Source organism: Hypomesus nipponensis, chromosome 1, assembly GCF_054491055.1.
Source record: "Hypomesus nipponensis isolate SF chromosome 1, ASM5449105v1, whole genome shotgun sequence".
In the NCBI taxonomy this organism is placed as follows: Eukaryota; Metazoa; Chordata; class Actinopteri; order Osmeriformes; family Osmeridae; genus Hypomesus; species Hypomesus nipponensis.
Window position 1 is genome coordinate 3,836,365 of NC_140361.1, and position 15,034 is coordinate 3,851,398.

At 40.6% G+C, this 15,034-nt stretch overlaps 75 non-coding genes across 75 annotated transcripts; all 75 read left to right on the plus strand.

Annotated features, from left to right (window-relative positions):
• The first annotated feature begins 77 nt into the window (after positions 1–77).
• Positions 78–149, plus strand: trnac-gca (transfer RNA cysteine (anticodon GCA)). The gene has a single exon. It is a non-coding gene; the product is annotated as a tRNA-Cys (tRNA).
• A 127-nt stretch (positions 150–276) lies between these two features.
• On the plus strand, positions 277–348 carry trnac-gca (transfer RNA cysteine (anticodon GCA)). The gene has a single exon. It is a non-coding gene; the product is annotated as a tRNA-Cys (tRNA).
• A 127-nt stretch (positions 349–475) lies between these two features.
• On the plus strand, positions 476–547 carry trnac-gca (transfer RNA cysteine (anticodon GCA)). Its single transcript has one exon. It is a non-coding gene; the product is annotated as a tRNA-Cys (tRNA).
• Positions 548–679: 132 nt separating this feature from the next.
• trnac-gca (transfer RNA cysteine (anticodon GCA)) lies at positions 680–751 on the plus strand. Its single transcript has one exon. It is a non-coding gene; the product is annotated as a tRNA-Cys (tRNA).
• A 127-nt stretch (positions 752–878) lies between these two features.
• trnac-gca (transfer RNA cysteine (anticodon GCA)) lies at positions 879–950 on the plus strand. Its single transcript has one exon. It is a non-coding gene; the product is annotated as a tRNA-Cys (tRNA).
• A 133-nt stretch (positions 951–1,083) lies between these two features.
• Positions 1,084–1,155, plus strand: trnac-gca (transfer RNA cysteine (anticodon GCA)). The gene has a single exon. It is a non-coding gene; the product is annotated as a tRNA-Cys (tRNA).
• A 127-nt stretch (positions 1,156–1,282) lies between these two features.
• trnac-gca (transfer RNA cysteine (anticodon GCA)) lies at positions 1,283–1,354 on the plus strand. Its single transcript has one exon. It is a non-coding gene; the product is annotated as a tRNA-Cys (tRNA).
• Positions 1,355–1,481: 127 nt separating this feature from the next.
• trnac-gca (transfer RNA cysteine (anticodon GCA)) lies at positions 1,482–1,553 on the plus strand. The gene has a single exon. It is a non-coding gene; the product is annotated as a tRNA-Cys (tRNA).
• A 127-nt stretch (positions 1,554–1,680) lies between these two features.
• trnac-gca (transfer RNA cysteine (anticodon GCA)) lies at positions 1,681–1,752 on the plus strand. Its single transcript has one exon. It is a non-coding gene; the product is annotated as a tRNA-Cys (tRNA).
• A 134-nt stretch (positions 1,753–1,886) lies between these two features.
• Positions 1,887–1,958, plus strand: trnac-gca (transfer RNA cysteine (anticodon GCA)). The gene has a single exon. It is a non-coding gene; the product is annotated as a tRNA-Cys (tRNA).
• Positions 1,959–2,085: 127 nt separating this feature from the next.
• trnac-gca (transfer RNA cysteine (anticodon GCA)) lies at positions 2,086–2,157 on the plus strand. Its single transcript has one exon. It is a non-coding gene; the product is annotated as a tRNA-Cys (tRNA).
• A 127-nt stretch (positions 2,158–2,284) lies between these two features.
• trnac-gca (transfer RNA cysteine (anticodon GCA)) lies at positions 2,285–2,356 on the plus strand. The gene has a single exon. It is a non-coding gene; the product is annotated as a tRNA-Cys (tRNA).
• Positions 2,357–2,489: 133 nt separating this feature from the next.
• trnac-gca (transfer RNA cysteine (anticodon GCA)) lies at positions 2,490–2,561 on the plus strand. The gene has a single exon. It is a non-coding gene; the product is annotated as a tRNA-Cys (tRNA).
• Positions 2,562–2,689: 128 nt separating this feature from the next.
• trnac-gca (transfer RNA cysteine (anticodon GCA)) lies at positions 2,690–2,761 on the plus strand. The gene has a single exon. It is a non-coding gene; the product is annotated as a tRNA-Cys (tRNA).
• Positions 2,762–2,888: 127 nt separating this feature from the next.
• Positions 2,889–2,960, plus strand: trnac-gca (transfer RNA cysteine (anticodon GCA)). Its single transcript has one exon. It is a non-coding gene; the product is annotated as a tRNA-Cys (tRNA).
• Positions 2,961–3,087: 127 nt separating this feature from the next.
• Positions 3,088–3,159, plus strand: trnac-gca (transfer RNA cysteine (anticodon GCA)). The gene has a single exon. It is a non-coding gene; the product is annotated as a tRNA-Cys (tRNA).
• Positions 3,160–3,286: 127 nt separating this feature from the next.
• trnac-gca (transfer RNA cysteine (anticodon GCA)) lies at positions 3,287–3,358 on the plus strand. Its single transcript has one exon. It is a non-coding gene; the product is annotated as a tRNA-Cys (tRNA).
• A 132-nt stretch (positions 3,359–3,490) lies between these two features.
• Positions 3,491–3,562, plus strand: trnac-gca (transfer RNA cysteine (anticodon GCA)). Its single transcript has one exon. It is a non-coding gene; the product is annotated as a tRNA-Cys (tRNA).
• A 127-nt stretch (positions 3,563–3,689) lies between these two features.
• trnac-gca (transfer RNA cysteine (anticodon GCA)) lies at positions 3,690–3,761 on the plus strand. Its single transcript has one exon. It is a non-coding gene; the product is annotated as a tRNA-Cys (tRNA).
• Positions 3,762–3,895: 134 nt separating this feature from the next.
• Positions 3,896–3,967, plus strand: trnac-gca (transfer RNA cysteine (anticodon GCA)). The gene has a single exon. It is a non-coding gene; the product is annotated as a tRNA-Cys (tRNA).
• A 127-nt stretch (positions 3,968–4,094) lies between these two features.
• On the plus strand, positions 4,095–4,166 carry trnac-gca (transfer RNA cysteine (anticodon GCA)). Its single transcript has one exon. It is a non-coding gene; the product is annotated as a tRNA-Cys (tRNA).
• A 127-nt stretch (positions 4,167–4,293) lies between these two features.
• Positions 4,294–4,365, plus strand: trnac-gca (transfer RNA cysteine (anticodon GCA)). The gene has a single exon. It is a non-coding gene; the product is annotated as a tRNA-Cys (tRNA).
• Positions 4,366–4,498: 133 nt separating this feature from the next.
• Positions 4,499–4,570, plus strand: trnac-gca (transfer RNA cysteine (anticodon GCA)). The gene has a single exon. It is a non-coding gene; the product is annotated as a tRNA-Cys (tRNA).
• A 128-nt stretch (positions 4,571–4,698) lies between these two features.
• trnac-gca (transfer RNA cysteine (anticodon GCA)) lies at positions 4,699–4,770 on the plus strand. Its single transcript has one exon. It is a non-coding gene; the product is annotated as a tRNA-Cys (tRNA).
• Positions 4,771–4,897: 127 nt separating this feature from the next.
• Positions 4,898–4,969, plus strand: trnac-gca (transfer RNA cysteine (anticodon GCA)). The gene has a single exon. It is a non-coding gene; the product is annotated as a tRNA-Cys (tRNA).
• Positions 4,970–5,096: 127 nt separating this feature from the next.
• On the plus strand, positions 5,097–5,168 carry trnac-gca (transfer RNA cysteine (anticodon GCA)). The gene has a single exon. It is a non-coding gene; the product is annotated as a tRNA-Cys (tRNA).
• A 127-nt stretch (positions 5,169–5,295) lies between these two features.
• Positions 5,296–5,367, plus strand: trnac-gca (transfer RNA cysteine (anticodon GCA)). Its single transcript has one exon. It is a non-coding gene; the product is annotated as a tRNA-Cys (tRNA).
• Positions 5,368–5,494: 127 nt separating this feature from the next.
• On the plus strand, positions 5,495–5,566 carry trnac-gca (transfer RNA cysteine (anticodon GCA)). The gene has a single exon. It is a non-coding gene; the product is annotated as a tRNA-Cys (tRNA).
• A 133-nt stretch (positions 5,567–5,699) lies between these two features.
• trnac-gca (transfer RNA cysteine (anticodon GCA)) lies at positions 5,700–5,771 on the plus strand. Its single transcript has one exon. It is a non-coding gene; the product is annotated as a tRNA-Cys (tRNA).
• Positions 5,772–5,899: 128 nt separating this feature from the next.
• On the plus strand, positions 5,900–5,971 carry trnac-gca (transfer RNA cysteine (anticodon GCA)). The gene has a single exon. It is a non-coding gene; the product is annotated as a tRNA-Cys (tRNA).
• Positions 5,972–6,098: 127 nt separating this feature from the next.
• On the plus strand, positions 6,099–6,170 carry trnac-gca (transfer RNA cysteine (anticodon GCA)). The gene has a single exon. It is a non-coding gene; the product is annotated as a tRNA-Cys (tRNA).
• Positions 6,171–6,297: 127 nt separating this feature from the next.
• trnac-gca (transfer RNA cysteine (anticodon GCA)) lies at positions 6,298–6,369 on the plus strand. The gene has a single exon. It is a non-coding gene; the product is annotated as a tRNA-Cys (tRNA).
• Positions 6,370–6,496: 127 nt separating this feature from the next.
• On the plus strand, positions 6,497–6,568 carry trnac-gca (transfer RNA cysteine (anticodon GCA)). The gene has a single exon. It is a non-coding gene; the product is annotated as a tRNA-Cys (tRNA).
• A 132-nt stretch (positions 6,569–6,700) lies between these two features.
• On the plus strand, positions 6,701–6,772 carry trnac-gca (transfer RNA cysteine (anticodon GCA)). The gene has a single exon. It is a non-coding gene; the product is annotated as a tRNA-Cys (tRNA).
• Positions 6,773–6,899: 127 nt separating this feature from the next.
• Positions 6,900–6,971, plus strand: trnac-gca (transfer RNA cysteine (anticodon GCA)). The gene has a single exon. It is a non-coding gene; the product is annotated as a tRNA-Cys (tRNA).
• Positions 6,972–7,104: 133 nt separating this feature from the next.
• On the plus strand, positions 7,105–7,176 carry trnac-gca (transfer RNA cysteine (anticodon GCA)). The gene has a single exon. It is a non-coding gene; the product is annotated as a tRNA-Cys (tRNA).
• A 128-nt stretch (positions 7,177–7,304) lies between these two features.
• trnac-gca (transfer RNA cysteine (anticodon GCA)) lies at positions 7,305–7,376 on the plus strand. Its single transcript has one exon. It is a non-coding gene; the product is annotated as a tRNA-Cys (tRNA).
• A 127-nt stretch (positions 7,377–7,503) lies between these two features.
• On the plus strand, positions 7,504–7,575 carry trnac-gca (transfer RNA cysteine (anticodon GCA)). Its single transcript has one exon. It is a non-coding gene; the product is annotated as a tRNA-Cys (tRNA).
• A 127-nt stretch (positions 7,576–7,702) lies between these two features.
• Positions 7,703–7,774, plus strand: trnac-gca (transfer RNA cysteine (anticodon GCA)). Its single transcript has one exon. It is a non-coding gene; the product is annotated as a tRNA-Cys (tRNA).
• Positions 7,775–7,901: 127 nt separating this feature from the next.
• trnac-gca (transfer RNA cysteine (anticodon GCA)) lies at positions 7,902–7,973 on the plus strand. The gene has a single exon. It is a non-coding gene; the product is annotated as a tRNA-Cys (tRNA).
• Positions 7,974–8,105: 132 nt separating this feature from the next.
• Positions 8,106–8,177, plus strand: trnac-gca (transfer RNA cysteine (anticodon GCA)). The gene has a single exon. It is a non-coding gene; the product is annotated as a tRNA-Cys (tRNA).
• A 127-nt stretch (positions 8,178–8,304) lies between these two features.
• On the plus strand, positions 8,305–8,376 carry trnac-gca (transfer RNA cysteine (anticodon GCA)). The gene has a single exon. It is a non-coding gene; the product is annotated as a tRNA-Cys (tRNA).
• Positions 8,377–8,509: 133 nt separating this feature from the next.
• trnac-gca (transfer RNA cysteine (anticodon GCA)) lies at positions 8,510–8,581 on the plus strand. Its single transcript has one exon. It is a non-coding gene; the product is annotated as a tRNA-Cys (tRNA).
• A 128-nt stretch (positions 8,582–8,709) lies between these two features.
• trnac-gca (transfer RNA cysteine (anticodon GCA)) lies at positions 8,710–8,781 on the plus strand. Its single transcript has one exon. It is a non-coding gene; the product is annotated as a tRNA-Cys (tRNA).
• Positions 8,782–8,908: 127 nt separating this feature from the next.
• Positions 8,909–8,980, plus strand: trnac-gca (transfer RNA cysteine (anticodon GCA)). The gene has a single exon. It is a non-coding gene; the product is annotated as a tRNA-Cys (tRNA).
• A 127-nt stretch (positions 8,981–9,107) lies between these two features.
• Positions 9,108–9,179, plus strand: trnac-gca (transfer RNA cysteine (anticodon GCA)). The gene has a single exon. It is a non-coding gene; the product is annotated as a tRNA-Cys (tRNA).
• Positions 9,180–9,306: 127 nt separating this feature from the next.
• On the plus strand, positions 9,307–9,378 carry trnac-gca (transfer RNA cysteine (anticodon GCA)). Its single transcript has one exon. It is a non-coding gene; the product is annotated as a tRNA-Cys (tRNA).
• A 127-nt stretch (positions 9,379–9,505) lies between these two features.
• trnac-gca (transfer RNA cysteine (anticodon GCA)) lies at positions 9,506–9,577 on the plus strand. Its single transcript has one exon. It is a non-coding gene; the product is annotated as a tRNA-Cys (tRNA).
• A 133-nt stretch (positions 9,578–9,710) lies between these two features.
• On the plus strand, positions 9,711–9,782 carry trnac-gca (transfer RNA cysteine (anticodon GCA)). The gene has a single exon. It is a non-coding gene; the product is annotated as a tRNA-Cys (tRNA).
• Positions 9,783–9,910: 128 nt separating this feature from the next.
• trnac-gca (transfer RNA cysteine (anticodon GCA)) lies at positions 9,911–9,982 on the plus strand. Its single transcript has one exon. It is a non-coding gene; the product is annotated as a tRNA-Cys (tRNA).
• A 127-nt stretch (positions 9,983–10,109) lies between these two features.
• On the plus strand, positions 10,110–10,181 carry trnac-gca (transfer RNA cysteine (anticodon GCA)). Its single transcript has one exon. It is a non-coding gene; the product is annotated as a tRNA-Cys (tRNA).
• A 127-nt stretch (positions 10,182–10,308) lies between these two features.
• Positions 10,309–10,380, plus strand: trnac-gca (transfer RNA cysteine (anticodon GCA)). The gene has a single exon. It is a non-coding gene; the product is annotated as a tRNA-Cys (tRNA).
• Positions 10,381–10,507: 127 nt separating this feature from the next.
• trnac-gca (transfer RNA cysteine (anticodon GCA)) lies at positions 10,508–10,579 on the plus strand. The gene has a single exon. It is a non-coding gene; the product is annotated as a tRNA-Cys (tRNA).
• Positions 10,580–10,711: 132 nt separating this feature from the next.
• Positions 10,712–10,783, plus strand: trnac-gca (transfer RNA cysteine (anticodon GCA)). Its single transcript has one exon. It is a non-coding gene; the product is annotated as a tRNA-Cys (tRNA).
• Positions 10,784–10,910: 127 nt separating this feature from the next.
• trnac-gca (transfer RNA cysteine (anticodon GCA)) lies at positions 10,911–10,982 on the plus strand. The gene has a single exon. It is a non-coding gene; the product is annotated as a tRNA-Cys (tRNA).
• Positions 10,983–11,116: 134 nt separating this feature from the next.
• trnac-gca (transfer RNA cysteine (anticodon GCA)) lies at positions 11,117–11,188 on the plus strand. The gene has a single exon. It is a non-coding gene; the product is annotated as a tRNA-Cys (tRNA).
• A 127-nt stretch (positions 11,189–11,315) lies between these two features.
• trnac-gca (transfer RNA cysteine (anticodon GCA)) lies at positions 11,316–11,387 on the plus strand. Its single transcript has one exon. It is a non-coding gene; the product is annotated as a tRNA-Cys (tRNA).
• A 127-nt stretch (positions 11,388–11,514) lies between these two features.
• On the plus strand, positions 11,515–11,586 carry trnac-gca (transfer RNA cysteine (anticodon GCA)). The gene has a single exon. It is a non-coding gene; the product is annotated as a tRNA-Cys (tRNA).
• Positions 11,587–11,719: 133 nt separating this feature from the next.
• trnac-gca (transfer RNA cysteine (anticodon GCA)) lies at positions 11,720–11,791 on the plus strand. Its single transcript has one exon. It is a non-coding gene; the product is annotated as a tRNA-Cys (tRNA).
• Positions 11,792–11,919: 128 nt separating this feature from the next.
• trnac-gca (transfer RNA cysteine (anticodon GCA)) lies at positions 11,920–11,991 on the plus strand. The gene has a single exon. It is a non-coding gene; the product is annotated as a tRNA-Cys (tRNA).
• Positions 11,992–12,118: 127 nt separating this feature from the next.
• On the plus strand, positions 12,119–12,190 carry trnac-gca (transfer RNA cysteine (anticodon GCA)). Its single transcript has one exon. It is a non-coding gene; the product is annotated as a tRNA-Cys (tRNA).
• A 127-nt stretch (positions 12,191–12,317) lies between these two features.
• Positions 12,318–12,389, plus strand: trnac-gca (transfer RNA cysteine (anticodon GCA)). The gene has a single exon. It is a non-coding gene; the product is annotated as a tRNA-Cys (tRNA).
• Positions 12,390–12,516: 127 nt separating this feature from the next.
• trnac-gca (transfer RNA cysteine (anticodon GCA)) lies at positions 12,517–12,588 on the plus strand. Its single transcript has one exon. It is a non-coding gene; the product is annotated as a tRNA-Cys (tRNA).
• A 132-nt stretch (positions 12,589–12,720) lies between these two features.
• On the plus strand, positions 12,721–12,792 carry trnac-gca (transfer RNA cysteine (anticodon GCA)). The gene has a single exon. It is a non-coding gene; the product is annotated as a tRNA-Cys (tRNA).
• Positions 12,793–12,919: 127 nt separating this feature from the next.
• Positions 12,920–12,991, plus strand: trnac-gca (transfer RNA cysteine (anticodon GCA)). Its single transcript has one exon. It is a non-coding gene; the product is annotated as a tRNA-Cys (tRNA).
• A 134-nt stretch (positions 12,992–13,125) lies between these two features.
• Positions 13,126–13,197, plus strand: trnac-gca (transfer RNA cysteine (anticodon GCA)). The gene has a single exon. It is a non-coding gene; the product is annotated as a tRNA-Cys (tRNA).
• Positions 13,198–13,324: 127 nt separating this feature from the next.
• Positions 13,325–13,396, plus strand: trnac-gca (transfer RNA cysteine (anticodon GCA)). Its single transcript has one exon. It is a non-coding gene; the product is annotated as a tRNA-Cys (tRNA).
• A 127-nt stretch (positions 13,397–13,523) lies between these two features.
• trnac-gca (transfer RNA cysteine (anticodon GCA)) lies at positions 13,524–13,595 on the plus strand. The gene has a single exon. It is a non-coding gene; the product is annotated as a tRNA-Cys (tRNA).
• Positions 13,596–13,728: 133 nt separating this feature from the next.
• Positions 13,729–13,800, plus strand: trnac-gca (transfer RNA cysteine (anticodon GCA)). Its single transcript has one exon. It is a non-coding gene; the product is annotated as a tRNA-Cys (tRNA).
• A 128-nt stretch (positions 13,801–13,928) lies between these two features.
• On the plus strand, positions 13,929–14,000 carry trnac-gca (transfer RNA cysteine (anticodon GCA)). Its single transcript has one exon. It is a non-coding gene; the product is annotated as a tRNA-Cys (tRNA).
• A 127-nt stretch (positions 14,001–14,127) lies between these two features.
• On the plus strand, positions 14,128–14,199 carry trnac-gca (transfer RNA cysteine (anticodon GCA)). The gene has a single exon. It is a non-coding gene; the product is annotated as a tRNA-Cys (tRNA).
• Positions 14,200–14,326: 127 nt separating this feature from the next.
• On the plus strand, positions 14,327–14,398 carry trnac-gca (transfer RNA cysteine (anticodon GCA)). Its single transcript has one exon. It is a non-coding gene; the product is annotated as a tRNA-Cys (tRNA).
• Positions 14,399–14,525: 127 nt separating this feature from the next.
• On the plus strand, positions 14,526–14,597 carry trnac-gca (transfer RNA cysteine (anticodon GCA)). Its single transcript has one exon. It is a non-coding gene; the product is annotated as a tRNA-Cys (tRNA).
• A 127-nt stretch (positions 14,598–14,724) lies between these two features.
• On the plus strand, positions 14,725–14,796 carry trnac-gca (transfer RNA cysteine (anticodon GCA)). The gene has a single exon. It is a non-coding gene; the product is annotated as a tRNA-Cys (tRNA).
• Positions 14,797–14,923: 127 nt separating this feature from the next.
• On the plus strand, positions 14,924–14,995 carry trnac-gca (transfer RNA cysteine (anticodon GCA)). Its single transcript has one exon. It is a non-coding gene; the product is annotated as a tRNA-Cys (tRNA).
• The last annotated feature ends 39 nt before the right edge of the window (positions 14,996–15,034 follow it).

Consider the following 15,034-nt stretch of genomic DNA (forward strand, 5'->3'; position numbering starts at 1 on the left):
CAGTCTTCTGAAAACTTTGTAGTCAGGTATTATCTCTACACATTCTCCTTAATTCATTATATCCTGGAGTCCATGTAGGGGGTATAGCTCAGTGGTAGAGCATTTGACTGCAGATCAAGAGGTCCCAGGTTCAAATCCTAGTGCCCCCTATACTGTACATTGACATTGTCAGTGTTTTCAGTACTTTAGAAGAAGATTTCAGTCTTCTGAAAACTTTGTAGTCAGGTATTATCTCTACACATTCTCCTCAATTCATTATAACCTGGAGTCCATGTAGGGGGTATAGCTCAGTGGTAGAGCATTTGACTGCAGATCAAGAGGTCCCAGGTTCAAATCCTAGTGCCCCCTATACTGTACATTGACATTGTCAGTTTTTTCAGTACTTTAGAAGAAGATTTCAGTCTTCTGAAAACTTTGTAGTCAGGTATTATCTCTACACATTCTCCTTAATTCATTATATCCTGGAGTCCATGTAGGGGGTATAGCTCAGTGGTAGAGCATTTGACTGCAGATCAAGAGGTCCCAGGTTCAAATCCTAGTGCCCCCTATACTGTACAATAACATGGTCAGTGTTTTTTTGTTGTACTTTAGAAGAAGATTTCAAGTCTTCTGAAAACTTTGTAGTCGGGTATTATCTCTACACCTTCGAGTCATTTCATTATGAATTGGATGTCACATAGGGGGTATAGCTCAGTGGTAGAGCATTTGACTGCAGATCAAGAGGTCCCAGGTTCAAATCCTAGTGCCCCCTATACTGTACATTGTCAGTGTTTTCAATGCTTTAGAAGAAGATTTCAAACGATAGTCTTTTGAGATTTTGCAGTCAGGTATTATCTCTACACATTCTCCTTAATTCATTATATCCTGGAGTCCACGTAGGGGGTATAGCTCAGTGGTAGAGCATTTGACTGCAGATCAAGAGGTCCCACGTTCAAATCGTAGTGCCCCCTGTACTGTACATTGACATTATCAGTGTTTTCAATGCTTTAGAAGAAGATTTCAAACGACAGTCTTCTGAGATTTTGCAGTCAGGTATTATCTCTACACATTCTCCACGATTCATTATAACCTGGAGTCCATGTAGGGGGTATAGCTCAGTGGTAGAGCATTTGACTGCAGATCAAGAGGTCCCAGGTTCAAATCCTAGTGCCCCCTATACTGTACATTGACATTGTCAGTGTTTTCAGTACTTTAGAAGAAGATTTCAGTCTTCTGAAAACTTTGTAGTCAGGTATTATCTCTACACATTCTCCTTAATTCATTATATCCTGGAGTCCATGTAGGGGGTATAGCTCAGTGGTAGAGCATTTAACTGCAGATCAAGAGGTCCCAGGTTCAAATCCTAGTGCCCCCTATACTGTACATTGACATTGTCAGTGTTTTCAGTACTTTAGAAGAAGATTTCAGTCTTCTGAAAACTTTGTAGTCGGGTATTATCTCTACACCTTCGAGTCATTTCATTATGAATTGGATGTCACATAGGGGGTATAGCTCAGTGGTAGAGCATTTGACTGCAGATCAAGAGGTCCCAGGTTCAAATCCTAGTGCCCCCTATACTGTACATTGTCAGTGTTTTCAATGCTTTAGAAGAAGATTTCAAACGATAGTCTTCTGACATTTTGCAGTCAGGTATTATCTCTACACATTCTCCTTAATTCATTATATCCTGGAGTCCACGTAGGGGGTATAGCTCAGTGGTAGAGCATTTGACTGCAGATCAAGAGGTCCCAGGTTCAAATCCTAGTGCCCCCTGTACTGTACATTGACATTATCAGTGTTTTCAATGCTTTAGAAGAAGATTTCAAACGACAGTCTTCTGAAAACTTTGTAGTCAGGTATTATCTCTACACATTCTCCTTAATTCATTATATCCTGGAGTCCATGTAGGGGGTATAGCTCAGTGGTAGAGCATTTGACTGCAGATCAAGAGGTCCCAGGTTCAAATCCTAGTGCCTCCTATACTGTACAATAACATAGTCAGTGTTTTCAGTACTTTAGAAGAAGATTTCAGTCTTCTGAAAACTTTGTAGTCAGGTATTATCTCTACACATTCTCCTCAATTCATTATATCCTGGAGTCCATGTAGGGGGTATAGCTCAGTGGTAGAGCATTTGACTGCAGATCAAGAGGTCCCAGGTTCAAATCCTAGTGCCCCCTATACTGTACATTGTCAGTCTTTTCAATGCTTTAGAAGAAGATTTCAAACGATAGTCTTCTGAGATTTTGCAGTCAGGTATTATCTCTACACATTCTCCTTAATTCATTTTATCCTGGAGTCCACGTAGGGGGTATAGCTCAGTGGTAGAGCATTTGACTGCAGATCAAGAGGTCCCACGTTCAAATCGTAGTGCCCCCTGTACTGTACATTGACATTATCAGTGTTTTCAATGCTTTAGAAGAAGATTTCAAACGACAGTCTTCTGAGATTTTGCAGTCAGGTATTATCTCTACACATTCTCCACGATTCATTATAACCTGGAGTCCATGTAGGGGGTATAGCTCAGTGGTAGAGCATTTGACTGCAGATCAAGAGGTCCCAGGTTCAAATCCTAGTGCCCCCTATACTGTACAATAACATAGTCAGTGTTTTCAGTACTTTAGAAGAAGATTTCAAGTCTTCTGAAAACTTTGTAGTCGGGTATTATCTCTACACCTTCGAGTCATTTCATTATGAATTGGATGTCACATAGGGGGTATAGCTCAGTGGTAGAGCATTTGACTGCAGATCAAGAGGTCCCAGGTTCAAATCCTAGTGCCCCCTATACTGTACATTGTCAGTGTTTTCAATGCTTTAGAAGAAGATTTCAAATGACAGTCTGCTGAGATTTTGCAGTCAGGTATTATCTCTACACATTCTCCTCAATTCATTATAACCTGGAGTCCATGTAGGGGGTATAGCTCAGTGGTAGAGCATTTGACTGCAGATCAAGAGGTCCCAGGTTCAAATCCTAGTGCCCCCTATACTGTACATTGACATTGTCAGTGTTTTCAGTACTTTAGAAGAAGATTTCAGTCTTCTGAAAACTTTGTAGTCAGGTATTATCTCTACACATTCTCCTTAATTCATTATATCCTGGAGTCCATGTAGGGGGTATAGCTCAGTGGTAGAGCATTTGACTGCAGATCAAGAGGTCCCAGGTTCAAATCCTAGTGCCCCCTATACTGTACATTGACATTGTCAGTGTTTTCAGTACTTTAGAAGAAGATTTCAGTCTTCTGAAAACTTTGTAGTCAGGTATTATCTCTACACATTCTCCTTAATTCATTATATCCTGGAGTCCATGTAGGGGGTATAGCTCAGTGGTAGAGCATTTGACTGCAGATCAAGAGGTCCCAGGTTCAAATCCTAGTGCCCCCTATACTGTACAATAACATAGTCAGTGTTTTTTTTTAGTACTTTAGAAGAAGATTTCAAGTCTTCTGAAAACTTTGTAGTCGGGTATTATCTCTACACCTTCGAGTCATTTCATTATGAATTGGATGTCACATAGGGGGTATAGCTCAGTGGTAGAGCATTTGACTGCAGATCAAGAGGTCCCAGGTTCAAATCCTAGTGCCCCCTATACTGTACAATGTCAGTGTTTTCAATGCTTTAGAAGAAGATTTCAAACGATAGTCTTCTGAGATTTTGCAGTCAGGTATTATCTCTACACATTCTCCTTAATTCATTATATCCTGGAGTCCACGTAGGGGGTATAGCTCAGTGGTAGAGCATTTGACTGCAGATCAAGAGGTCCCAGGTTCAAATCCTAGTGCCCCCTGTACTGTACATTGACATTATCAGTGTTTTCAATGCTTTAGAAGAAGATTTCAAACGACAGTCTTCTGAAAACTTTGTAGTCAGGTATTATCTCTACACATTCTCCTTAATTCATTATATCCTGGAGTCCATGTAGGGGGTATAGCTCAGTGGTAGAGCATTTGACTGCAGATCAAGAGGTCCCAGGTTCAAATTCTAGTGCCTCCTATACTGTACAATAACATAGTCAGTGTTTTCAGTACTTTAGAAGAAGATTTCAGTCTTCTGAAAACTTTGTAGTCAGGTATTATCTCTACACATTCTCCTCAATTCATTATATCCTGGAGTCCATGTAGGGGGTATAGCTCAGTGGTAGAGCATTTGACTGCAGATCAAGAGGTCCCAGGTTCAAATCCTAGTGCCCCCTATACTGTATATTGTCAGTGTTTTCAATGCTTTAGAAGAAGATTTCAAACGATAGTCTTCTGAGATTTTGCAGTCAGGTATTATCTCTACACATTCTCCTTAATTCATTTTATCCTGGAGTCCACGTAGGGGGTATAGCTCAGTGGTAGAGCATTTGACTGCAGATCAAGAGGTCCCACGTTCAAATCGTAGTGCCCCCTGTACTGTACATTGACATTATCAGTGTTTTCAATGCTTTAGAAGAAGATTTCAAACGACACTCTTCTGAGATTTTGCAGTCAGGTATTATCTCTACACATTCTCCACGATTCATTATAACCTGGAGTCCATGTAGGGGGTATAGCTCAGTGGTAGAGCATTTGACTGCAGATCAAGAGGTCCCAGGTTCAAATCCTAGTGCCCCCTATACTGTACAATAACATAGTCAGTGTTTTCAGTACTTTAGAAGAAGATTTCAAGTCTTCTGAAAACTTTGTAGTCGGGTATTATCTCTACACCTTCGAGTCATTTCAGTATGAATTGGATGTCACATAGGGGGTATAGCTCAGTGGTAGAGCATTTGACTGCAGATCAAGAGGTCCCAGGTTCAAATCCTAGTGCCCCCTATACTGTACATTGTCAGTGTTTTCAATGCTTTAGAAGAAGATTTCAAATGACAGTCTGCTGAGATTTTGCAGTCAGGTATTATCTCTACACATTCTCCTCAATTCATTATAACCTGGAGTCCATGTAGGGGGTATAGCTCAGTGGTAGAGCATTTGACTGCAGATCAAGAGGTCCCAGGTTCAAATCCTAGTGCCCCCTATACTGTACATTGACATTGTCAGTGTTTTCAGTACTTTAGAAGAAGATTTCAGTCTTCTGAAAACTTTGTAGTCAGGTATTATCTCTACACATTCTCCTTAATTCATTATATCCTGGAGTCCATGTAGGGGGTATAGCTCAGTGGTAGAGCATTTGACTGCAGATCAAGAGGTCCCAGGTTCAAATCCTAGTGCCTCCTATACTGTACAATAACATAGTCAGTGTTTTCAGTACTTTAGAAGAAGATTTCAGTCTTCTGAAAACTTTGTAGTCAGGTATTATCTCTACACATTCTCCTCAATTCATTATATCCTGGAGTCCATGTAGGGGGTATAGCTCAGTGGTAGAGCATTTGACTGCAGATCAAGAGGTCCCAGGTTCAAATCCTAGTGCCCCCTATACTGTACATTGTCAGTGTTTTCAATGCTTTAGAAGAAGATTTCAAACGATAGTCTTCTGAGATTTTGCAGTCAGGTATTATCTCTACACATTCTCCTTAATTCATTTTATCCTGGAGTCCACGTAGGGGGTATAGCTCAGTGGTAGAGCATTTGACTGCAGATCAAGAGGTCCCACGTTCAAATCGTAGTGCCCCCTGTACTGTACATTGACATTATCAGTGTTTTCAATGCTTTAGAAGAAGATTTCAAACGACAGTCTTCTGAGATTTTGCAGTCAGGTATTATCTCTACACATTCTCCACGATTCATTATAACCTGGAGTCCATGTAGGGGGTATAGCTCAGTGGTAGAGCATTTGACTGCAGATCAAGAGGTCCCAGGTTCAAATCCTAGTGCCCCCTATACTGTACAATAACATAGTCAGTGTTTTCAGTACTTTAGAAGAAGATTTCAAGTCTTCTGAAAACTTTGTAGTCGGGTATTATCTCTACACCTTCGAGTCATTTCATTATGAATTGGATGTCACATAGGGGGTATAGCTCAGTGGTAGAGCATTTGACTGCAGATCAAGAGGTCCCAGGTTCAAATCTTAGTGCCCCCTATACTGTACATTGTCAGTGTTTTCAATGCTTTAGAAGAAGATTTCAAATGACAGTCTGCTGAGATTTTGCAGTCAGGTATTATCTCTACACATTCTCCTCAATTCATTATAACCTGGAGTCCATGTAGGGGGTATAGCTCAGTGGTAGAGCATTTGACTGCAGATCAAGAGGTCCCAGGTTCAAATCCTAGTGCCCCCTATACTGTACATTGACATTGTCAGTGTTTTCAGTACTTTAGAAGAAGATTTCAGTCTTCTGAAAACTTTGTAGTCAGGTATTATCTCTACACATTCTCCTTAATTCATTATATCCTGGAGTCCATGTAGGGGGTATAGCTCAGTGGTAGAGCATTTGACTGCAGATCAAGAGGTCCCAGGTTCAAATCCTAGTGCCCCCTATACTGTACATTGACATTGTCAGTGTTTTCAGTACTTTAGAAGAAGATTTCAGTCTTCTGAAAACTTTGTAGTCAGGTATTATCTCTACACATTCTCCTTAATTCATTATATCCTGGAGTCCATGTAGGGGGTATAGCTCAGTGGTAGAGCATTTGACTGCAGATCAAGAGGTCCCAGGTTCAAATCCTAGTGCCCCCTATACTGTACAATAACATAGTCAGTGTTTTTTTTTAGTACTTTAGAAGAAGATTTCAAGTCTTCTGAAAACTTTGTAGTCGGGTATTATCTCTACACCTTCGAGTCATTTCATTATGAATTGGATGTCACATAGGGGGTATAGCTCAGTGGTAGAGCATTTGACTGCAGATCAAGAGGTCCCAGGTTCAAATCCTAGTGCCCCCTATACTGTACAATGTCAGTGTTTTCAATGCTTTAGAAGAAGATTTCAAACGATAGTCTTCTGAGATTTTGCAGTCAGGTATTATCTCTACACATTCTCCTTAATTCATTTTATCCTGGAGTCCACGTAGGGGGTATAGCTCAGTGGTAGAGCATTTGACTGCAGATCAAGAGGTCCCACGTTCAAATCGTAGTGCCCCCTGTACTGTACATTGACATTATCAGTGTTTTCAATGCTTTAGAAGAAGATTTCAAACGACAGTCTTCTGAGATTTTGCAGTCAGGTATTATCTCTACACATTCTCCACGATTCATTATAACCTGGAGTCCATGTAGGGGGTATAGCTCAGTGGTAGAGCATTTGACTGCAGATCAAGAGGTCCCAGGTTCAAATCCTAGTGCCCCCTATACTGTACAATAACATAGTCAGTGTTTTCAGTACTTTAGAAGAAGATTTCAAGTCTTCTGAAAACTTTGTAGTCGGGTATTATCTCTACACCTTCGAGTCATTTCATTATGAATTGGATGTCACATAGGGGGTATAGCTCAGTGGTAGAGCATTTGACTGCAGATCAAGAGGTCCCAGGTTCAAATCTTAGTGCCCCCTATACTGTACATTGTCAGTGTTTTCAATGCTTTAGAAGAAGATTTCAAATGACAGTCTGCTGAGATTTTGCAGTCAGGTATTATCTCTACACATTCTCCTCAATTCATTATAACCTGGAGTCCATGTAGGGGGTATAGCTCAGTGGTAGAGCATTTGACTGCAGATCAAGAGGTCCCAGGTTCAAATCCTAGTGCCCCCTATACTGTACATTGACATTGTCAGTGTTTTCAGTACTTTAGAAGAAGATTTCAGTCTTCTGAAAACTTTGTAGTCAGGTATTATCTCTACACATTCTCCTTAATTCATTATATCCTGGAATCCATGTAGGGGGTATAGCTCAGTGGTAGAGCATTTGACTGCAGATCAAGAGGTCCCAGGTTCAAATCCTAGTGCCCCCTATACTGTACATTGACATTGTCAGTGTTTTCAGTACTTTAGAAGAAGATTTCAGTCTTCTGAAAACTTTGTAGTCAGGTATTATCTCTACACATTCTCCTTAATTCATTATATCCTGGAGTCCATGTAGGGGGTATAGCTCAGTGGTAGAGCATTTGACTGCAGATCAAGAGGTCCCAGGTTCAAATCCTAGTGCCCCCTATACTGTACAATAACATAGTCAGTGTTTTTTTTTAGTACTTTAGAAGAAGATTTCAAGTCTTCTGAAAACTTTGTAGTCGGGTATTATCTCTACACCTTCGAGTCATTTCATTATGAATTGGATGTCACATAGGGGGTATAGCTCAGTGGTAGAGCATTTGACTGCAGATCAAGAGGTCCCAGGTTCAAATCCTAGTGCCCCCTATACTGTACAATGTCAGTGTTTTCAATGCTTTAGAAGAAGATTTCAAACGATAGTCTTCTGAGATTTTGCAGTCAGGTATTATCTCTACACATTCTCCTTAATTCATTTTATCCTGGAGTCCACGTAGGGGGTATAGCTCAGTGGTAGAGCATTTGACTGCAGATCAAGAGGTCCCACGTTCAAATCGTAGTGCCCCCTGTACTGTACATTGACATTATCAGTGTTTTCAATGCTTTAGAAGAAGATTTCAAACGACAGTCTTCTGAGATTTTGCAGTCAGGTATTATCTCTACACATTCTCCACGATTCATTATAACCTGGAGTCCATGTAGGGGGTATAGCTCAGTGGTAGAGCATTTGACTGCAGATCAAGAGGTCCCAGGTTCAAATCCTAGTGCCCCCTATACTGTACAATAACATAGTCAGTGTTTTCAGTACTTTAGAAGAAGATTTCAAGTCTTCTGAAAACTTTGTAGTCGGGTATTATCTCTACACCTTCGAGTCATTTCAGTATGAATTGGATGTCACATAGGGGGTATAGCTCAGTGGTAGAGCATTTGACTGCAGATCAAGAGGTCCCAGGTTCAAATCCTAGTGCCCCCAATACTGTACATTGTCAGTGTTTTCAATGCTTTAGAAGAAGATTTCAAATGACAGTTTGCTGAGATTTTGCAGTCAGGTATTATCTCTACACATTCTCCTCAATTCATTATAACCTGGAGTCCATGTAGGGGGTATAGCTCAGTGGTAGAGCATTTGACTGCAGATCAAGAGGTCCCAGGTTCAAATCCTAGTGCCCCCTATACTGTACATTGACATTGTCAGTGTTTTCAGTACTTTAGAAGAAGATTTCAGTCTTCTGAAAACTTTGTAGTCAGGTATTATCTCTACACATTCTCCTTAATTCATTATATCCTGGAGTCCATGTAGGGGGTATAGCTCAGTGGTAGAGCATTTGACTGCAGATCAAGAGGTCCCAGGTTCAAATCCTAGTGCCTCCTATACTGTACAATAACATAGTCAGTGTTTTCAGTACTTTAGAAGAAGATTTCAGTCTTCTGAAAACTTTGTAGTCAGGTATTATCTCTACACATTCTCCTCAATTCATTATATCCTGGAGTCCATGTAGGGGGTATAGCTCAGTGGTAGAGCATTTGACTGCAGATCAAGAGGTCCCAGGTTCAAATCCTAGTGCCCCCTATACTGTATATTGTCAGTGTTTTCAATGCTTTAGAAGAAGATTTCAAACGATAGTCTTCTGAGATTTTGCAGTCAGGTATTATCTCTACACATTCTCCTTAATTCATTTTATCCTGGAGTCCACGTAGGGGGTATAGCTCAGTGGTAGAGCATTTGACTGCAGATCAAGAGGTCCCACGTTCAAATCGTAGTGCCCCCTGTACTGTACATTGACATTATCAGTGTTTTCAATGCTTTAGAAGAAGATTTCAAACGACAGTCTTCTGAGATTTTGCAGTCAGGTATTATCTCTACACATTCTCCACGATTCATTATAACCTGGAGTCCATGTAGGGGGTATAGCTCAGTGGTAGAGCATTTGACTGCAGATCAAGAGGTCCCAGGTTCAAATCCTAGTGCCCCCTATACTGTACAATAACATAGTCAGTGTTTTCAGTACTTTAGAAGAAGATTTCAAGTCTTCTGAAAACTTTGTAGTCGGGTATTATCTCTACACCTTCGAGTCATTTCAGTATGAATTGGATGTCACATAGGGGGTATAGCTCAGTGGTAGAGCATTTGACTGCAGATCAAGAGGTCCCAGGTTCAAATCCTAGTGCCCCCAATACTGTACATTGTCAGTGTTTTCAATGCTTTAGAAGAAGATTTCAAATGACAGTCTGCTGAGATTTTGCAGTCAGGTATTATCTCTACACATTCTCCTCAATTCATTATAACCTGGAGTCCATGTAGGGGGTATAGCTCAGTGGTAGAGCATTTGACTGCAGATCAAGAGGTCCCAGGTTCAAATCCTAGTGCCCCCTATACTGTACATTGACATTGTCAGTGTTTTCAGTACTTTAGAAGAAGATTTCAGTCTTCTGAAAACTTTGTAGTCAGGTATTATCTCTACACATTCTCCTTAATTCATTATATCCTGGAGTCCATGTAGGGGGTATAGCTCAGTGGTAGAGCATTTGACTGCAGATCAAGAGGTCCCAGGTTCAAATCCTAGTGCCCCCTATACTGTACATTGACATTGTCAGTGTTTTCAGTACTTTAGAAGAAGATTTCAGTCTTCTGAAAACTTTGTAGTCAGGTATTATCTCTACACATTCTCCTTAATTCATTATATCCTGGAGTCCATGTAGGGGGTATAGCTCAGTGGTAGAGCATTTGACTGCAGATCAAGAGGTCCCAGGTTCAAATCCTAGTGCCCCCTATACTGTACAATAACATAGTCAGTGTTTTTTTTTAGTACTTTAGAAGAAGATTTCAAGTCTTCTGAAAACTTTGTAGTCGGGTATTATCTCTACACCTTCGAGTCATTTCATTATGAATTGGATGTCACATAGGGGGTATAGCTCAGTGGTAGAGCATTTGACTGCAGATCAAGAGGTCCCAGGTTCAAATCCTAGTGCCCCCTATACTGTACAATGTCAGTGTTTTCAATGCTTTAGAAGAAGATTTCAAACGATAGTCTTCTGAGATTTTGCAGTCAGGTATTATCTCTACACATTCTCCTTAATTCATTATATCCTGGAGTCCACGTAGGGGGTATAGCTCAGTGGTAGAGCATTTGACTGCAGATCAAGAGGTCCCAGGTTCAAATCCTAGTGCCCCCTGTACTGTACATTGACATTATCAGTGTTTTCAATGCTTTAGAAGAAGATTTCAAACGACAGTCTTCTGAAAACTTTGTAGTCAGGTATTATCTCTACACATTCTCCTTAATTCATTATATCCTGGAGTCCATGTAGGGGGTATAGGTCAGTGGTAGAGCATTTGACTGCAGATCAAGAGGTCCCAGGTTCAAATCCTAGTGCCTCCTATACTGTACAATAACATAGTCAGTGTTTTCAGTACTTTAGAAGAAGATTTCAGTCTTCTGAAAACTTTGTAGTCAGGTATTATCTCTACACATTCTCCTCAATTCATTATATCCTGGAGTCCATGTAGGGGGTATAGCTCAGTGGTAGAGCATTTGACTGCAGATCAAGAGGTCCCAGGTTCAAATCCTAGTGCCCCCTATACTGTATATTGTCAGTGTTTTCAATGCTTTAGAAGAAGATTTCAAACGATAGTCTTCTGAGATTTTGCAGTCAGGTATTATCTCTACACATTCTCCTTAATTCATTTTATCCTGGAGTCCACGTAGGGGGTATAGCTCAGTGGTAGAGCATTTGACTGCAGATCAAGAGGTCCCACGTTCAAATCGTAGTGCCCCCTGTACTGTACATTGACATTATCAGTGTTTTCAATGCTTTAGAAGAAGATTTCAAACGACAGTCTTCTGAGATTTTGCAGTCAGGTATTATCTCTACACATTCTCCACGATTCATTATAACCTGGAGTCCATGTAGGGGGTATAGCTCAGTGGTAGAGCATTTGACTGCAGATCAAGAGGTCCCAGGTTCAAATCCTAGTGCCCCCTATACTGTACAATAACATAGTCAGTGTTTTCAGTACTTTAGAAGAAGATTTCAAGTCTTCTGAAAACTTTGTAGTCGGGTATTATCTCTACACCTTCGAGTCATTTCAGTATGAATTGGATGTCACATAGGGGGTATAGCTCAGTGGTAGAGCATTTGACTGCAGATCAAGAGGTCCCAGGTTCAAATCCTAGTGCCCCCAATACTGTACATTGTCAGTGTTTTCAATGCTTTAGAAGAAGATTTCAAATGACAGTCTGCTGAGATTTTGCAGTCAGGTATTATCTCTACACATTCTCCTCAATTCATTATAACCTGGAGTCCATGTAGGGGGTATAGCTCAGTGGTAGAGCATTTGACTGCAGATCAAGAGGTCCCAGGTTCAAATCCTAGTGCCCCCTATACTGTACATTGACATTGTCAGTGTTTTCAGTACTTTAGAAGAAGATTTCAGTCTTCTGAAAACTTTGTAGTCAGGTATTATCTCTACACATTCTCCTTAATTCATTATATCCTGGAGTCCATGTAGGGGGTATAGCTCAGTGGTAGAGCATTTGACTGCAGATCAAGAGGTCCCAGGTTCAAATCCTAGTGCCCCCTATACTGTACATTGACATTGTCAGTGTTTTCAGTACTTTAGAAGAAGATTTCAGTCTTCTGAAAACTTTGTAGTCAGGTATTATCTCTACACATTCTCCTTAATTCATTATATCCTGGAGTCCATGTAGGGGGTATAGCTCAGTGGTAGAGCATTTGACTGCAGATCAAGAGGTCCCAGGTTCAAATCCTAGTGCCCCCTATACTGTACAATAACATAGTCAGTGTTTTTTTTTAGTACTTTAGAAGAAGATTTCAAGTCTTCTGAAAACTTTGTAGTCGGGTATTATCTCTACACCTTCGAGTCATTTCATTATGAATTGGATGTCACATAGGGGGTATAGCTCAGTGGTAGAGCATTTGACTGCAGATCAAGAGGTCCCAGGTTCAAATCCTAGTGCCCCCTATACTGTACAATGTCAGTGTTTTCAATGCTTTAGAAGAAGATTTCAAACGATAGTCTTCTGAGATTTTGCAGTCAGGTATTATCTCTACACATTCTCCTTAATTCATTATATCCTGGAGTCCACGTAGGGGGTATAGCTCAGTGGTAGAGCATTTGACTGCAGATCAAGAGGTCCCAGGTTCAAATCCTAGTGCCCCCTGTACTGTACATTGACATTATCAGTGTTTTCAATGCTTTAGAAGAAGATTTCAAACGACAGTCTTCTGAAAACTTTGTAGTCAGGTATTATCTCTACACATTCTCCTTAATTCATTATATCCTGGAGTCCATGTAGGGGGTATAGGTCAGTGGTAGAGCATTTGACTGCAGATCAAGAGGTCCCAGGTTCAAATCCTAGTGCCTCCTATACTGTACAATAACATAGTCAGTGTTTTCAGTACTTTAGAAGAAGATTTCAGTCTTCTGAAAACTTTGTAGTCAGGTATTATCTCTACACATTCTCCTCAATTCATTATATCCTGGAGTCCATGTAGGGGGTATAGCTCAGTGGTAGAGCATTTGACTGCAGATCAAGAGGTCCCAGGTTCAAATCCTAGTGCCCCCTATACTGTATATTGTCAGTGTTTTCAATGCTTTAGAAGAAGATTTCAAACGATAGTCTTCTGAGATTTTGCAGTCAGGTATTATCTCTACACATTCTCCTTAATTCATTTTATCCTGGAGTCCACGTAGGGGGTATAGCTCAGTGGTAGAGCATTTGACTGCAGATCAAGAGGTCCCACGTTCAAATCGTAGTGCCCCCTGTACTGTACATTGACATTATCAGTGTTTTCAATGCTTTAGAAGAAGATTTCAAACGACAGTCTTCTGAGATTTTGCAGTCAGGTATTATCTCTACACATTCTCCACGATTCATTATAACCTGGAGTCCATGTAGGGGGTATAGCTCAGTGGTAGAGCATTTGACTGCAGATCAAGAGGTCCCAGGTTCAAATCCTAGTGCCCCCTATACTGTACAATAACATAGTCAGTGTTTTCAGTACTTTAGAAGAAGATTTCAAGTCTTCTGAAAACTTTGTAGTCGGGTATTATCTCTACACCTTCGAGTCATTTCAGTATGAATTGGATGTCACATAGGGGGTATAGCTCAGTGGTAGAGCATTTGACTGCAGATCAAGAGGTCCCAGGTTCAAATCCTAGTGCCCCCAATACTGTACATTGTCAGTGTTTTCAATGCTTTAGAAGAAGATTTCAAATGACAGTCTGCTGAGATTTTGCAGTCAGGTATTATCTCTACACATTCTCCTCAATTCATTATAACCTGGAGTCCATGTAGGGGGTATAGCTCAGTGGTAGAGCATTTGACTGCAGATCAAGAGGTCCCAGGTTCAAATCCTAGTGCCCCCTATACTGTACATTGACATTGTCAGTGTTTTCAGTACTTTAGAAGAAGATTTCAGTCTTCTGAAAACTTTGTAGTCAGGTATTATCTCTACACATTCTCCTTAATTCATTATATCCTGGAGTCCATGTAGGGGGTATAGCTCAGTGGTAGAGCATTTGACTGCAGATCAAGAGGTCCCAGGTTCAAATCCTAGTGCCCCCTATACTGTACATTGACATTGTCAGTGTTTTCAGTACTTTAGAAGAAGATTTCAGTCTTCTGAAAACTTTGTAGTCAGGTATTATCTCTACACATTCTCCTTAATTCATTATATCCTGGAGTCCATGTAGGGGGTATAGCTCAGTGGTAGAGCATTTGACTGCAGATCAAGAGGTCCCAGGTTCAAATCCTAGTGCCTCCTATACTGTACAATAACATAGTCAGTGTTTTCAGTACTTTAGAAGAAGATTTCAGTCTTCTGAAAACTTTGTAGTCAGGTATTATCTCTACACATTCTCCTCAATTCATTATATCCTGGAGTCCATGTAGGGGGTATAGCTCAGTGGTAGAGCATTTGACTGCAGATCAAGAGGTCCCAGGTTCAAATCCTAGTGCCCCCTATACTGTATATTGTCAGTGTTTTCAATGCTTTAGAAGAAGATTTCAAACGATAGTCTTCTGAGATTTTGCAGTCAGGTATTATCTCTACACATTCTCCTTAATTCATTTTATCCTGGAGTCCACGTAGGGGGTATAGCTCAGTGGTAGAGCATTTGACTGCAGATCAAGAGGTCCCACGTTCAAATCGTAGTGCCCCCTGTACTGTACATTGACATTATCAGTGTTTTCAATGCTTTA